Genomic DNA, 17,118 nt, shown 5'->3' with positions numbered 1-17,118 from the left:
GTCTTGGTTGTCAGAAGCAAATTAATCTTTCTTTCCATTGGGCAATCCTGCAGGTATTTTGAGACACGTAACACGTCCCTCCCAAACTTTCTCTTCTGTATGTGAAATGTCCCTGCTTCCTTTCTACACTTAGAAACATACAGCAGACACTCCAGCTTGGGAGTCCGGCACGTATTCCCCTGGAGGACTCACATGTGAACCGCAGGAATGGCCCAGCTGGGTGTCTGTTTATGGGAAGGACTAAAGAGCTTCATAAGGAAACCGATTAGTAACTATATAACCAAGGACAAGTCATCCTTCCAGAGCCATCCGTTAGCAAGAGGGAGGAGGAATGTTAGGGGCATAGGCTCAGTTCATTCTGTGGATCAGCTTTCTTTCCTCCAGCAACAGTAAGCAGCTGGGGGAGGGGGTCCCCGAAGAAAAAGAACCAGGCAAGTCTTTCTTGACAAAAGAGAAGCCATTTTTGGCCCAAGCCATTTTGTGATCTAAGCCTCGCCACAACGCTTGCCTTGAACGGGTCTCAGTAATTAATGATCTTAAGGGAAGTGAGGGAATGCAGGAACAAAGGAAAAGCAGTCAAGAAATAATAGTTCAGCAATAAATTGGAGTCCTGGTTCCTCTCAAGGGATGTACATAACAATCTGATACATGTCTTTGAGTTCTGCAGGAATAAAGGCCCCCCACCCAGGTGGAGGGTGGAATGATGATGTTGACATTTTCTGACCCTCCTGACTTCAATCAGCTAGAGCCTGGACTCTGTCAACCTTTGTCTTAATTCTATGCTGAATTCTCCTCTGCTCAAGCCCCTTCATGAATATGCATACACTGGCCAAGCCCCTTCATGAATATGCATATTCCCTTAGCTTAAAACCTCCCCAATTTTGCTGTTGGGGAGATGCTGCTTTCAGAAAGGTCCGCGGTGTTCTCCTGACTTGCTGCAAGTAATAAATGCTTCCTTCTCCTGTGTGTCTTTTGGCTTGATGCCCACCAGGAGGCGAACCCAGTTTTTCGGGTAACAGAACTAGTGCCAAACCTGGGGAGAGGGAATAGCGGGCATCAAAGGCCCAAAATCTTTGGTCAACCTTGAAAACACAAGGTTGAAACACACAGTTGGGTGATGTTATATACCACCTAAGTGGAGAAGTGGGGGAGAATATCATGTACTGGAGGAGAAAAGACAACATTAACTCTACAGCAATACAGGACCAAGGATGGAGAAGTGGTGGAGAAAGCAGCATCGCGGTGGCAGGAGATGGTTCAGGAACAGCTGGAGTAGGAAGGGGAAATGGTGGCTGGGGGTGACAGCTGAGAGGAGAGGAGTCTGCATCTGGCACATCTGGGTAGGACTTGAGGGGCACCGGAGTTCTCGTAAATCTGCTAAGAGAGATGCTGTTTTATTGCTCTTATTCCCCCAGCACCAGGAAACATGATTATAAGTCATAATGATAACAACAGCTTCTATCTATTGAGTCTGTCTCATGAGGCGGGCACTGCATATTAACACTGGGGTGACTCATTAATCCTCACAATAATCTTGTCTGGTAGGTACAATTCTTATTCCCATTTTATAGATGAGAAAATTAAGACAAAGAAGCTATCTTATCCCAAATTACACAGCTAGTCATGGCAGAGCTGTGAAACAAAGCTACTTTTACCTAACTTTTAAGCCTGACTTCTGTAATGACATAAAATTCTGCATTTTAGTACCATTTCCTTGAATCACAGCTCAAACTTCAATAATGTAAAGTATTTAAAGTATTAAAGTATTTACATTTCAGTTAAGGATGTTTGCCTTAACCGATGCATTTTTTTAAAATTGCTGAATCTAAGTATATACAGCATATCAAGCAAAAACTTATGCAGGGAAATGAAGTTAGTTGATTTCTGCAGGAACCATTCTTATCAATGGAGAGTGCAGGATATCCATTCCCTGTCACTGAACTAGAGGTAAGTCTTCACATCAGTGTAGCCCTTTCAGCCACAAAGCTAGCAATTTTCAACGTGCTGTTTCTCTGAAGCACCCTCCACTCGTTACCAAGACAATCAAACAAGGGAGGTAATGAACACAGACCCACATCTCATGTGTTGGTCAGCATCTTCTACACCCCTCGATGCTCCCCTGGACAGAGAACTTCTCACTCTATTTCAATGAAATCTAAATCTTCTCATGCATATTCTGGGGCATCCTGCTTTATAAAAACCTATCATGGGACCATAAAATGTCTCACCTCACTGCCTTCAAGAAGTTAGCCTCAGGAATCTTTCATACCAAGATTTCATACGAAATCTTTCACAGTGTAAACTGTGCTGCCCTGAGCTGGACAAGTTCAGCAAATTGATATTTCTCTGGCTGGAGCACATCCGATATCCTTGTTAGACTAAATGCATTTAGCGAAAGAGAACCATTTTTTAAATTGCAGGCTCTTCTTTGCAGTAAGCCAGGAGCAGCCTCGGTATAAAGAGCCAAGTGTTCTAGACGTGCTGATGCTCTGTGCCCAAGAACACAGCCAATTACAACCCAGCGGTGCTTTACTGCTAATGATCTTTGAAGTTAACAGGGTTTGCAAAAGCGTCTCTGCATTATTATTACTATTTATATTAATAGCATTAGTGATCTCTTTTATTCTGCTAAGATTTAGCACTAGTAATTGGCATCAGTATAAATAGAGGTATTAATGCTCTCATGCAATGCAAGCAGAGCCAACTCTGGCAGCTTTGTGGGTTTAATATGGAAATGTTTGCTGTCTAATGAGGACACAAAATGTTAATCTCCAGAACAAATTGTATTTATAGAGAAGCTAATTATCATATGCAAATGTGACACACATCACTTGCAAAATTCCTGTTGCTACTGGCCCAGGCCTCTGTGACCTTTTTGAAATGCAGCACTTTGAAGCAGTGGCTAATAGTTTCATGCGCTGAGGCTGATTACTTTTATTTTCATACAGAAATCAGCTACATGGGAGAGACTCCAGATAAACCCAGCAGAGCCATACCTTCCGTAACCATGACCGGCACTCTACTAGTAATTTCTTATCCTTTCCTTTAAGACTCAGAATTCTTCTGCAGTTTTTGCTATATCTGAAAAGCCAGATAATACACAACAGAATGAAGAATGTTTTAACCCCATTAATAAAAGAACTAAGATGTTCTTATAAATGCAGTCTTATTGGGTGAAAGCTATTTTGATATTATTTTCATAATTGTTTTGGGGTTTTTTTGTTAGTTTTCTTCTTCGTTAAGAAACAACTCTAAGTATATGACACAGACGGTTCAATCTAGTGAACATAGTCTTAACTCCTTTTCTTGGTACTTTTTCCTCTTCTCTTTCAAATAAACATGTCCTCTAGTTTGAAATCTCATAGAAGTACAACTTGCAGGAACTTAAATGGCCACACATCACCCAGTGAGTCCAGATACCTCATTTGCAGATGAGGAAGGTGTGGATCAGAGAGGTCGGGTGGCCTGCCCAAGATCACACAGTGAGTTGGTAGAAGATGCTAGAGGTCACGTGCTCTTTATATATGCTTAAAAATGTGCACAATAACCACCGCTACTGTAGTGTTGCCAAGTTTAGAATCACGTGAATGCTTAACAGCTTTTATAACTTTATATCAAAGATGCTGCTGACCAGAGAGCCTCGGCTGGCTTATGGTCATAGCCCAGCTAATTCTCCTCTGACGCTGGGAATCTAATTCCGCATCCTCCAAAGGCCTGTTGGGCTCCAAGGACAGAAAGATGAAAGAGACCTTTAGAACGGGGTCTCTACTGTCATGGAACCCACCGTTGGCTGAGGGAGACCAATAGCTTCAATAAGCCGAGCTAAGTGCATTATCAAAGTATGCCTGAGGTGCGTGAGAGCACAGAAAAGAGACAAGTAGCCCATGTGCAGGGGGCCGCGGGGTGGGATAGTGTACTTGTTTCCATTGCCGTGTAACAAATGACCTCAAATGTAGTGGCTTAAAAACATACATTTATTATTATTATTTCCATGGGTCAGTAGTTCCTGCATGTCTTAACTGAGTCCTCAGCTCAGGGTCTCACAAGGATGCAGTCAAGGGGTTGGTCAAGCTTCCTTTCTAAAGCTCAGGGGTCTCTTCCAAGGTTGGTGGTTGGTGGCAGAATTCAGTCCCTTGCTGTTGTAGGACTGAAGTCTTTGCTTTCTTGCTGGCTGTTAGCAGGGACTGCTCTGGCCTCCTGGGGGTTCCCCCAACTCTCTGCCATGAGGGCCTCTCACAATATGGCAGCTTACTTCTTCAAGGTCAGCAGGAGGATCACTCTTCAGGATGGCCCAGTCCCTTTTTCAAGATCCTCTGCTGATTGTCCACGTGAGATCATCTTCCTTTTGATTAACTGGAAATCATCTGATTTGGGATCTTAATTACATCTGCAAAATCTCTTCACCTTTGCCGTGTACTATGACCTAATCATAGGAGAGAAATCCCACCATAACCAGAGGTCTTGCCACCCTCAAGGGAAAGGGGTTATACAGCATATGTAAATCGGGAAATCTTGGGACCCATCTTAGAATTCCACTTCCCTCAAGTGGAGAGCAGAGGAGTAGAGTTAGTTTTCAGAAGATGTGAATTAAATCGTGCAAGACAAATAGAGGTAAACATCCAGAGTGGTTAATCTTATAATCTTCTTGAAACTGTTTTTCACCAGAAACCTGTCTTCATAAAGTATAATTTTATTTATTTACATCAGATTTGGATGGCACATGAAGAAAAAAAGAGGAATGAAAGGACAATTCACCAAGACTAAAAAACACAAGCAGGGCTTCCCTGGTGGCACAGTGGTTGAGAGTCCGCCTGCCGATGCAGGGGACACGGGTTCGTGCCCCAGTCCGGGAAGATCCCACATGCCGCGGAGCGGCTGGGCCGGTGAGCCATGGCCGCTGAGCCTGCGCGTCCGGAGCCTGAGCTCTGCAATGGGAGAGGCCACAACAGTGAGAGGCTCGCGTATCACAAAAAAAAAAAAAAAAAAAAAAAAAAACCACAAGCAAACCAAACCAAAGCTTTGTTAGAATGAATGAATGAATGAAAAATGAAGGGACCTGGATGGGACTATAGACAAGGTTATAAGCCATCTGGACCTCTGTATGCTCATTGGAAAATATATTGATGATTTGTAATATGTGAGAGGCAAAGGAATAATATGTCTAACACATTAAAACTTCTTATAAAGTAAGAAAAGAAAAAGAAGAATCCTTGGAATGGGCTGAATATTGGGCTCAGCAGTAGAGAAAAGAGCCACAAATGGTTCACAGGCATATTAAAGTGTTCAAATTCATTTGTAATTAAAGAATAATGATAATAGTTAATTAAAATATCTGAATTATGTGCAGGCACTATTCTACTTCCTTTATATATATAGCACTTCACATAGCATGCAACCCTAAGGGTAAATCCTATTATGGGCTCCATTGTACAGATACAGAGAGGTTAAGTTAGTTGCCAGAGGTCACACAGTAGCAAGTGGCAGAGCCCCAGTTCTACCCAGGTAGTCTGGCTGTGCTCTGACCATCATGTGTTCCTGCCTTGAAGGGACACTGACAAGTCAACAATGGTTTGGCAGGTCATGTTAAAATAATAACCTAGTGGTGATGAGGGTTTGGGAAAATAGGCACTCTTCTATTCTACCATGAAGATGGAAACAAACCTTTCTGTAGAGGTTTTAATAGTATGTATCTAAAATCTTTTTAGAAACTGCATAGTCTTTATTTATTTTTAATTAATTTATTTATTTTTGGCTGTGTTGGGTCTTCGTTGCTGCACGCGGGCTTTCTCTAGTTGTAGTGAGCAGGGGCTACTCTTTGTTGCGGTGCCCGGGCTTCTCACTGTGGTGGCTTCTCTCGTTGAGGAGCACGGGCTCTAGGCGCACAGGCTTCAGTAGTTGTGGCACGCTGGCTCAGTAGTTGTGTTTCGCAGGCTGTAGAGCACAGGCTCAGTAGTTGTGGCGCATGGGCTTAGTTGCTCCGCGGCATGTGGGACCTTCCCGGACCAGGGCTCGAACCCGTGTCCCCTGCATCGGCAGGGGGATTCTTAATCACTGCGCCACTGGGGAAGTCCCATAAAAACCACATAGTCTTTAATGTAACATTTCTTTCCCATTCTTTTATCCCAAAGAAGACAGTATGTATGTATAAATACTTATTTAGCTTTAAGCATACCTGTGAAGTTACTCATAATAGCAAAAAAATTGAAACGGTATTAAAAAATGGAAACAACAAAGCAGAAGCTACATCAACTATTTTGCATTCACTCGGTGAAATACTATGCAGCTATTGTGACTACATTTTATATTTTAGAATTTTAACAGGAAAAACTGTACTGTATATTCGGAACCAAAAGCAGATTATATTATATCACATAATTGTTTTTTTTAAAAAACCTGCATATATGAATACCAAGAAAAGGGGTGGCTTGGAAGTCTATTCACCAAACTATTAAGTGTGATATATTGAAAAAGTGGTTGAATTATAGATGATTTTTTTAAAAAATTTACTCTTGAGTGTCGTTTTATTCAATAAGTATCATATACTAAGAAAAAGTAATGTACATTTAATCAAACGCTCTTTAAAATTCCTTTCACAATGCAGTCTAAGCCCCACGCTTTTCTAAGTTGTTCTGTATAAGGGGTCCGTCTCATGCTGTGGCGTCAACATTGAACTGAGTCTGGTGAGCTTGTCCTCTGCCCTTGGCTTGGTTACAGATTAACTCCAGAAAGTTAGAACTGGAAGAGATCCTAGAAATCAAGTGATCCAACACTTTTGTTTTACAGATGAGGAGGAAAAGACCACAGGGAATAGAAGACTTACCCAAGACTGACAGCCAGTGTGGGACAGCCTAGGACTGGAAGGCAGGTCTCAGGACTCACAGGTTGGTACCAGTTATCACTACACTATCTTCCTGGGTTTGCATGTCTTTAGTTGTGCAATCAGAGCCCTGAAGCAGCGACGTCTCGGGGCAGATTGTGACGGTCACACACACAGCGTTTGGGGTCAGATAACCCCTTTCAGTGCCAGCTCTTCTGTTTCTGAGAGATCTTAAACAAGAGGATTGACTGTTTTGAGCCTAATTTTTCTCAGCTGCAAAATGGTGATTATAAAAATATCCACCTCTTAGGATATAGTGAAGATGTTAAAATGCAATAATATATTCAAAGTTTTTAGCACAATACCTGGCTTCTTGAGATCTCAAGAAACACAGGCTCCTCTCCAGCTGTTTTGTATCTTTGGGCATGGAACCCTATGCTGACTCCAGAGCTGTTCTGTCCTCCGGCAGGAGAAACACTGGAATGATGATTGGCTGTCACGACAATGGTCCCATAGATAGTTAAAAGCCTCATCTATCTTCCCTGGTGAAGGAGGAGTCACTTTCCGTCTACTGCCTGCCCTCTGGGGAAATCACTTTGGCACTGCCACCATAGTAGTAAGCCATCCAGATTTACAAGGAGCATAATTTACAAGCTAAGGAATGTCAGCTCCTGGTGTAAATAAGTAATGAGATTGGGTAGTAAAACAGTCACTGAAGTTCCCTACTCTGGAGAATGCTGCTGATGCCGGGGTCACGGCTTGCAGGACCTGTGCAAGCGGATGCGTGGATAACGATCCCACACACTCACAGCCCTTCACCCACTCATCACTCCTGGCTTGTGCAGAATTACGGAAGTAACTGGTGGTCAGAACTAGGATTACAGGGGAGAAGGGAAAATGAGAAAACAAAACAGATCCAACGTGATGCTGGATCTCTGGGGAAAAGCCCCTTAACACGGCCCTAACCCTGCCCTCACCTTGCTCTGTTGTGTGGGCAAATCTTGTAACTTCTCCAAGATGCAGGGATTGGGCTAGGTGGTGGGAAACGGACCTTCTGAGTCTGATGTCTTATGAAGATAAGATTCAGGGTCTAAGGCCCCCGTCCTGGGGCACTCAGAGAACAAGCACCCAAGTGAGAGGACAAAACCCCAGTTTCTACGGAAATATGTGGGGCAGACTAGTAGAAAAAACCTCCTTCACACAGCTGCCCCGCCTTGGCTGGCCTGCGATTCAAGCCTGTGCTTCCATCACGGAGAAGCCGGTAGAGTTTATCAGGCGCCCGGACCTCCTAATCCCATTAACAGCCTGCTGAAGGATTTGGCTTCATTCTCCCATTGCTCCCTTTCCAATATTGAAATGGGATTAGGTTACATTTGGTTGATTATTGAGCTGCTATTTAAAAATGGTGATAAAAAGAACTCATCACATTTGGCTAAAAGCCAAGTTGCAAGTTTTCTCACTGTTTACTTACGCCTCTTTTTGGTGCTCTGAGAAGTCAAGACTCACCTCCCACCTGTAATGCAACCCCTGACATGAGAGGAAAGAGGGCATTGCGATCCCTGGACATTCGGGACCCGTTATAAGCGGATGACTTCCAGAGGATTCGCTCTACCAGAGCAGCTCCATGCATGATTCTAATGTGCCGCAAAAATGCTGTTTTCCATGGTCATTTCCGGGTAAGGATAAATTGACAGTTGAACGCTCTTCTTTCTCGTCTTCCAAGTGGCAGAGAGGCGAAATCGTCACTAAGGCTCACTGCCTTAGGGCTCAGAAAATATCAAAACTTCAGCCCCCACTGAAAGGCAAGCCTTTTACAGCTTCACAGGAACTTAATAACCTGCTGGACTGCAGAAGGGAAAAGAAGATCATTTCTCAAATATCGTGGGGCGGTGCAAAAGGCAAAATGAGCGACTACCTGTTAAGTGCTCTTGAAAATGCTCAAATAAAAGCTAAATGGTATGAAAACAGCAGCTAAGCCCTGTATCAATTCCATGGTCCAAAATTACAAAGGTTCTGGAGAAAGAGGCTCCCACAAAAGCCATCCTATCCACTTGAGGGGAAGCAGAGAAACAGGGTCTCCAGGCCAGCCATGTCATCAAAATGGTCTAATTAACGAAAACAATTAGGAGGTTGGCTTCTGTCCTGCAAGTGATTCCCCCACTGATGAAATCCCAAGGAATGGCAGGGCTCCAAAATTGCTCAAGTGACTTCTTGTTTAACTCAGCCATTTAAGTCCTCATGAAGTGTTAAATTTAAATGTGTGTAAAGATGATTACCAAAAAACCCCAACACATCAGGGGGAAAGTGAATATGTATACACAGAGCCACACCTATAGGTCAAGAGGGAAATAGATTCAGGGATATTTAGAGATTTAGCTTTTAGCAAAAGTCATTTTTCTCCCTCCAGTAAGCCTGTGAGCTTTTAATAGCCACTTTCCTTGATTGCCTTCTCAAATGCCATCCGCTGCCCAGCGACCCAGTCTGAACACACAGACTGGAGGTCTTAAAGGGGAAGCGGGTCTGAGAGGCTCCTCATACCAGAATTCTGAAAGCTTGCCCAGACTGAGTCTACCATGTTGCTCTCCTAAATTATGTAATAAAATAAAGTCTCGAGCTTTGATTTCAAGAATCATTCTTTTTCCTTTTGAATATTTTTATATTCTGAGTAGTGAGAAGTTTGGGGAAATGCCGTCCTCAGAGTTCCTTATACGTTTCTGAAAATATTATGATGACCTTGCAATTAAAATATTTTAGAAATATCATGAGATTGCTTAGAGAGTGAATTACTATAATAATTTATTATCTTGAGAGCTAAGGATACTGACTTGCTCTTTATTTTCTTATTAGTATTTTGGAGGGGGGTGGGAGGGGTAGAAACTATTGACCCTTTGACAGCTTTTTTCTTAACAGTTCTGTGCTTGAACTAGATCCCATAGTTTGACACTGATTTTAAGAGTAGAGGGGGCTTCCCTGGTGGCACAGTGGTTGCGAGTCCACCTGCTAATGCAGGGGACACGGGTTCGTGCCCCGGTCCGGGAAGATCCCACATGCCGCAGAGCGGCTGGGCCCATGAGCCATGGCCGCTGAGCCTGCGCGTCCGGAGCCTGTGCTCCGCAACGGGAGAGGCCTCAACAGTGAGAGGCCTGTGTACTGCAAAAAAATAATAATAATAAGTAAATAAAAACGTTTAAAATCTTTATAAAAGTATTCTATGTAGTATACATATATGCAGTCATCACTTTTTACACTTCGAGTATATTACAATTTTATTTACCAATTATACCTCAATAAAGCTGGAAAAGAAAGTTGAAAATAAAGCTTTATATGTGTCAGCTGAATCTATTATATTAACCTCCAATATCTGAGTTTCAGTTGTGGACCCTCAAGCATTGAAGACTCTGAGTTATCCCCAAATGATGGTCAGTTACGCGGTGTTAAATCTTTCCCATTTAGGGCCAAGGCTCTTTTGTCCTTCTTACTGCCAATGGGTGGAAAAGAGAGGAGAGATACATCCTCCTGCAACTTGAGAGAATGCATTGACGGAGATGTGTCCCCAGTATTCTAGATTCTTATTTTGGAACTTAGAACATGAAATAAACTTTTTAAAATTATTGAGTGGAGAGTCAAATGTAGGCTGAAAGTAAGGTGGCCAACCATCCGGGCTGCCAGGGACTCAGGGCTTTCCCAGGATGCAGGACTTTCCGAGCTAAAACCAGTAAACTCCCAGGCAAACCAGAGCAATGATCACTCTTGCTGAAATATGCATGACTTCATAGAATTCATAGAATTTTGTGCCTAGACAGGACCCTTTGAGTTGAGCTCGTCCAATAAACACACTGTTGTGATCAAAGTCTGTACAGAGATTAACGTACAGCGCAGCTTAAACATAAACAGCATTAACAGCGTCTCACCATGAAAGTACTAGACATATTTAATATTTATAAAATGCTATGCAGTTTATATACTCTTATTAAAAACTGTTCTCTGTTTTCCTGAATTCCACCTGCCCTTTGGGGACCTTGGGATTAGACCACCTCTCCTGGTGGACCCCGCACTTACAAGCAGTAAAATAAGTGCTAAGACAAAGTTTGTCAAAGAGAGGACCTGAAATGATCTCCTCAGAGACTTTCCTGGCTCCCACATAGCATGGAAATCATCTGGAAACTCCCATCTGCTCTGTGAAGGGATGTGGGAAGTAGCTGATAATACTATCTTAGGAGCGGGGCATGCATCCCTATAGTAAGGAGGAGGGTGAGATGTTATTGCTAAGGAATAGGTGTCAAATGGCAACTTTAAGCAGACCTCAAGGTTATATAACACTTCTGAGGGAAGAAATCAGGAGCAGGGCTCCAACCAGTTGAGAGAAAACAGGCCCCCTGTTTATCAGCAGCAGACAACAGATGCCAGCAGCATGAGATGAGATGCTTGGGCGGGGCCACCATCCTCCAGAGACTGACTATCATCTACAGAGAGAGCAAGACCCTACAGCACCACAATACACTAAAGATACCAGGGTCCTTCTCCATTGTCCCGAGGGCACAAGACCCCCCTTGCCCATACATCAAGACTCACCTTGGGAAGGACAAAGATGGAAGGCTCAATTCTGAAAACTTGAACATTAAACTGAAGGCAATCACTACGAACTGAAGGGAAATCGTTTATGTATTTATTTATTTAGGCCATGCTGCGCTGGCACGCGGGACCTTAGTTCCCCAACAAGGAATCAAACCTGCACCCCCTGCAGTGGAAGCACTGAGTCTTAACCACTGGACCACCAAGGAATTCCCAGGAAATCGTTTGAAAAAGAAGACACTGAAATGTTGTCCACTGGCAAAGTTTAAGTTCCTCAACTATCCCGTAGGAGGGAGCTTGTAAGGAAGAAGATGTAATAATAAAGAAATAAGCAAACAGATAAAGAAATTGCCACCGCAATGAGAAGCCTGCTCGACGTGACTAGAGAAAGCCCGTGTGCAGCAACGAAGACCCAACACAGTCAAAAATAAAATGTAAATAAATTTATTTTTAAAAATAAATAACATAAATGTTCTTGTACATTTTCATTTTCATGTATAACTTTTCAATCTATCTAGAATCTTTTTAAAAATTATTTATTTTATTTTGTTTATTTTTGGCTGTGTTTGGTCTTTGTTGCTGCGCGATGGCTTTCTCTATTTGCGGCGAGCTGGGGGCTGATCTTTGATGTGGTGCGCAGGCTTCTCATTGCGGTGGCTTCTCTTGTTGCGGAGCACGGGCTCTAGGCACGCGGACTTCAGTAGCTGTGACATGCGGGCCCAGTAGTTGTGGCTCGTGGGCTCTAGAGCATAGGCTCAGTAGTTGTGGCGCACGGGTTTAGCTGCTCCGCGGCATGTGAGATCTTCCCAGACCAGGGCTCGAACCCATGTCCCCTGTGTTGGTAGGTGGATTCTTCACCACTGTGCCACCAGGGAAGCCCTAGAATCTTTTCTTTTTTAAAAAAAAACATATTTATTTATTTGGCTGCACTGGGTCTTAGTTGCAGCATGTGGGATCTAGTTCCTTGACCAGGGATTGGAACTGGGCCCACTACATTGGGAGTGTGGCGTCTTAACCACTGGACCACCAGGGAAGTGAGTAGAACCTTTTCTTAACATAATGAAGTTTTAGTTTTTTCTACTTGGTTAATTAGTGGAGCCGGCAGCATTTACTTCCCTCACATCCAGTAATCTGAGATGACTTCTTTATCAGGTGATAAACCTGTGTACATAGAAATTGTGTCTATGCTCTTTTATTCTAATCCATTGACCTAGCTGATGATTTTTGTTCTAGAAGGGTATTATTTTAATTATTATAATTTTATAAAATTATAATTATAATTTATTTAATTGTATAATTTTATAGCTTGTATTGCTCTTCTTTTTCAAAACTTTCTTGGGTATTTATGCCATTTTATTATTCTATTTTTACCAAATTTCAGGGGAAAAAACAAACCTCAGGATTTCCCTTAAAAATTAACCTCGGAAAAAGTTTTAAGTATTTAAATTTACCAGTTAAGAACATGTTTTGCCTCTCCATTAACTCAATTCTCCTTTTATTTCCGTCAATAAAAATTTTAAGATATTTTTATTTTTGTTTGTTAGATCCCACATACATTCTTTTAAAGTTGATTCTAGTTAATATTTTTGGCGACTTTTGTAAGAATGAGAACTTAAAAATAATTATTACTGGATATATCTGTTATACAGAAAATACTTTTACAGAGTCCTTAACTTTATATGCCGGACTTTCAGAATTCTTCTTATCAGCACTAAGGGTTTTAGGCAAATTTTTGAGATTCGGCTTTGTATTTTCAAAATGTTTCTGCTATAATTACCGTTTGATTTTCTTGTTCTATAACTGATGCAAGGTTTTTCTACCAGTTGAATTCATTACGACAAGGTCGTTGATGCTAAAAGTGTGTTCAGTATTGAACTTTTAACGTCATATGACACATACATAATAAAAAAGACAACACTTTCTTATACCAACAAGTAAACAAGCATTATTGTTTCAAGGGTAATAGTTCTATGACTATTCATTGAATTTCAAGTAGACCGTGTAAAATAATAAAACAGAAACCTCAATTAAATCGAGTTGGGAGACCAGAAAGGGGGAGCTCTCACCACCCCCCGTGAAGTTAGCAGAACCCAACCGGAAGAAGAAAGACTCCTCTTCTTTCCTGGCAAGAACTCAGACAATGAAAAACCACCGACTCTCTGTTTACTAGAGCCCTCCCAACCAACTTTTTCTCTCTAGGAAACTGTTCTCTTTCCCTTGCCCTGCGGGGGATTTGCACGTGGTGCGCCATCATTGCAGACCCCAAAATGCATTTCTCTGCTGATCCCAAATAAACCATTTTTACTGGACTAATATCTGGCAGTCTATTTATTTGTGGTCAGTAATTCTCACAGCAGAGCTTCTTGCAAATAAACTGGTCATGCTTCAATATCCAAATGAAAAGATACAGAATAAATAAAAATCTGCTAGAAAGGACCTTCACCCTCATTGTAGGAGATGTTATAGATTGCAGTTCAGCCAACATAGTCATTCATTTAACAGATTTTTTCCTTTAACCCTCTGACCTGTTTCATCCATTTCTCCCAATCCCCCCCACCCCTCTACCTCTGTTATTAATGAAATTTGTATGTTATTCATATTGCCTTTCCAGAAAGAGTTATAAATTTGCATGTAAATATTATATATATATATATTTGTTGAATTTATAATAATTACTTAGACTTCATAATTAAGTTTTGCTTCTTTTAAACTTTTCAATAATAGTGCCGAAGATAATAATGTGAAATTTAGGGTAAACAATGAAATTTTTGTATATATTTAGTTTATAATGAAGTATACAAATAAGACACATAATTAGATATATTCTGTGTATAGAGATCTAGGCAATTAGAATGAAAGATCAATACCAAGGCAAAAGGTAAACATCCCAGGACAGAAGCTTGTGGTCCCTGTTCACGAAAGAATCTGGTGAATAGCCCAAAGGTATTATGTTTACAAGGTCATGAATTGTTAATGTTTTGGATCTGCTCCTAGAAATCTGTTGGAAGTGCAGGTTACCACTACCTGGACTAGAACCCATTGCCCCGTGAAGCAGGCTCGCTCTGTACTCCATTGCACGTGTATAGATGGAAAAAAATTCTGACTGAGTGCACCTCAGTCAGAATTTTGACAGGCACCCCCTGTGGATGGTAGATAGCAGAATTTGTCTGGAACAAGCCTCTGTGTTCTTAATTTGCTCAATACTTTCCAGAATAATCCTTCATTGAATTTGATATTTTCTACATGTAGCTGTCTGGATAGAAAGGTGATTAGCTCAGATGCTAACTGCGTATGGACATTAGCCCCCCTTTTATCAAAAGTTTATCAAGGCAGCTTTTGCTGCAGTAGTGCTGCATAGAAAAACATGTCCCAAATCTCAGCTGATTGCAACAGCAGACGCTTTCTTTCTCACTCACGGTTCTGTGGGTTGGCGATGGTTGCTTTGCTGGTTTAGGTCAGCTTTACGCGCCATCACCTCCTACCACCAACATTGTAGGCGTGGCTTCTATCCAGGGCACAGTATTATTAGGATAAGGGCTCAGTGCAAGAAGGCTTCAGAAACTTTAAATGCCTCGTAAAGCCTTCCTTTGCAACTGGTACAGTATCCCTTCCGGTGCTGTTCACATGGCCAAATGGCCAAACTGACATTGATAGGGCTCAGTAGTATTCTCTTCCTATGGAGGTGGGAGAAGGAGAGAGTAAATAGTTGCTGAATAATAATATAATTTACCACAGTCCACCCTTTTGGTCTCAAATATTGATGGATCTTCTCTTTGCATTCAAAATAAACTCCTAGCCTTCTTGAGGAGAACACCCCAAAACATCCCAAGCTCAGGATCTTGTGCATCTACAGTAGGTCCAGATATGGTTCCTCTTGATCCAGACACCTATGAGCTAAAAAGAAAAGTTATTTATAGTCTCTTTTGACCACACACACACACACACACACACACACACCATATAAAGGTGAGATGAGACCAGAATGACAGCAATAAACAATCCCATTTGGAAAGGTGAAAAATGGGAGACACATAGCAGTCACTGGTCTGAAACAATTTTGAATTCCCATCGGGCAAATGCTCCTTATGAATATGCTTCATAAGAAGCAACCCTAAATCTCAGAGGTTAACAACCAACGCATTTCTCCAAATTCTGACCTAGTTTGCAGGTCAGCTATGTCAACTTTCTCCATGCAGCAATTCAGGTTCAGAACTACCCCACGTGTCTGCTTACACAAAGTCCCAGGATGAAAGAACAGCTAGTATCTAGGGCATATTGCTTCATCATGGTGACCAGAAGTGCAAGCAGATTTGTAGAAACGTATGTACTGTCACATCTGTCCACGTTTCATTAACCAAATCATGTGTTCAAGCCCAAAGCTATTATTATAGCTTTGGTGGGAGGAGGGGGAGAGAATATTTGCTAAACAAGAATAGAATCTGCCACAGAAGATGAGATATGTTTTAGAGAATGCTTCCTCTTCCAAAGGAGCCCAGTGAAAGCAATCTTTCCTAATATTGGAAGATCCCAGTGAGTAGTTAAATGTTCTTCATGTAAATTATTCTGTAAGCACAAGAGGTAAGTTATACTTACCTATTAGAAAAACCTAAAGGGAAAGTACAAAGCAGTACATAAATTTCACTTTGTATAGAAAGCTGAATAACAGACAGAGAATTGGAAATCAGTTTGAATTACCAAGAAAAAAAGACAAAGAGATAGAATGATACAGATGAATTTCACATAAACCTGTGCAAGTCCAATCAGGTAATTCATAATTCTTCCTCTGCCTGTGCTGCCTTAATGGAAAAAATAGATAATTCCAGGGAACTGGACTCGGTTTATTAGAGAGGCCAATGTTTGGGTGTACACAGAAGAATTTGAGCACAAAAATTCGGCAGGAAGAATTAATGAAGTTATAAAAAGACAGATCCCATGGGTAGGGAAATTACATGTCTGTCTCAGAAGAGTCTGTCTTTCTGGATAAAGTTGTCACAATATTTCTGAGCAACCAAGTACTGGGGTTAGCATCAGAATCTTAACTAACTTAAAATTATACATTAATCAGGGCTTGTGATAAATCTCCAAGAGCCTTAGGACAGAGCAGAGTGTAAGGAACTAAAACAAGTTCATTTTACCACCTCTTCAGAAGATGGAGACGCGGACAGGGCTTGCCCGAACATGATTGTACAGATAGGAGACTCTGAGGGTCATATTCTTGGGCATTACAAATTACAGCATCATATCAGTGCACCCACAGAACACAAATGCTCAGCCCTTGTGGATATACAGATGCTACTATCATGTTACAACATCAGATTTTGTATACTTTCTGAGTTGGTCCATTCTTTATCGTTTTTGTTTTTTTTCTTGTTCTTTTTCTTTTAGTTGCAGCATGCTGGATCTTTCATCGCAGCGTGTGGGCTTCTCTCTCGTTGTGGCACGTGGGCTCCAGAGTGCACAGGCTTAGGAGTTGTGGCACACAAGCTTAGTTGCCCCGCGGCATGTGGGATCTTAGTTCCCTGACCAGGGATCAAACCCTCATCCCTTGCACTGGAAGGTGGATTCTTAACTGCTGGACCACCAGGTAAGTCCCTCTTTATCATTTAAGACTAGTTTTGCTGGCTGCATTTCTGAGTCCAACTCATAACCACTTTGATGGATAAAAAGACACTTTCAAATCAAAGGAGAGATCATCAGCCTAAAGAAATCACATGCATGGCTAAGTCTTT

At 41.7% G+C, this 17,118-nt stretch overlaps 1 protein-coding gene across 2 annotated transcripts in view; it reads left to right on the top strand.

The window, feature by feature from the left end:
* The window catches only part of FUT10 (fucosyltransferase 10), a 434,768-nt gene extending 417,932 nt beyond the window's left edge, over window positions 1–16,836 (top strand). For both annotated transcript variants that reach the window (XR_010838419.1, XR_010838420.1), the window contains exons 13-14: window positions 6,784–6,881; window positions 16,775–16,836. The gene's annotated coding sequence lies outside the window, so the exon portion shown is untranslated. The remainder of the gene's footprint in view (window positions 1–6,783; window positions 6,882–16,774) is intronic.
* Window positions 16,837–17,118: the final 282 nt, after the last annotated feature.

This window comes from Kogia breviceps, chromosome 20, assembly GCF_026419965.1.
Source record: "Kogia breviceps isolate mKogBre1 chromosome 20, mKogBre1 haplotype 1, whole genome shotgun sequence".
Lineage (NCBI taxonomy): Eukaryota > Metazoa > Chordata > Mammalia > Artiodactyla > Physeteridae > Kogia > Kogia breviceps.
This window is presented reverse-complemented; position numbering and strand designations above follow the sequence as displayed.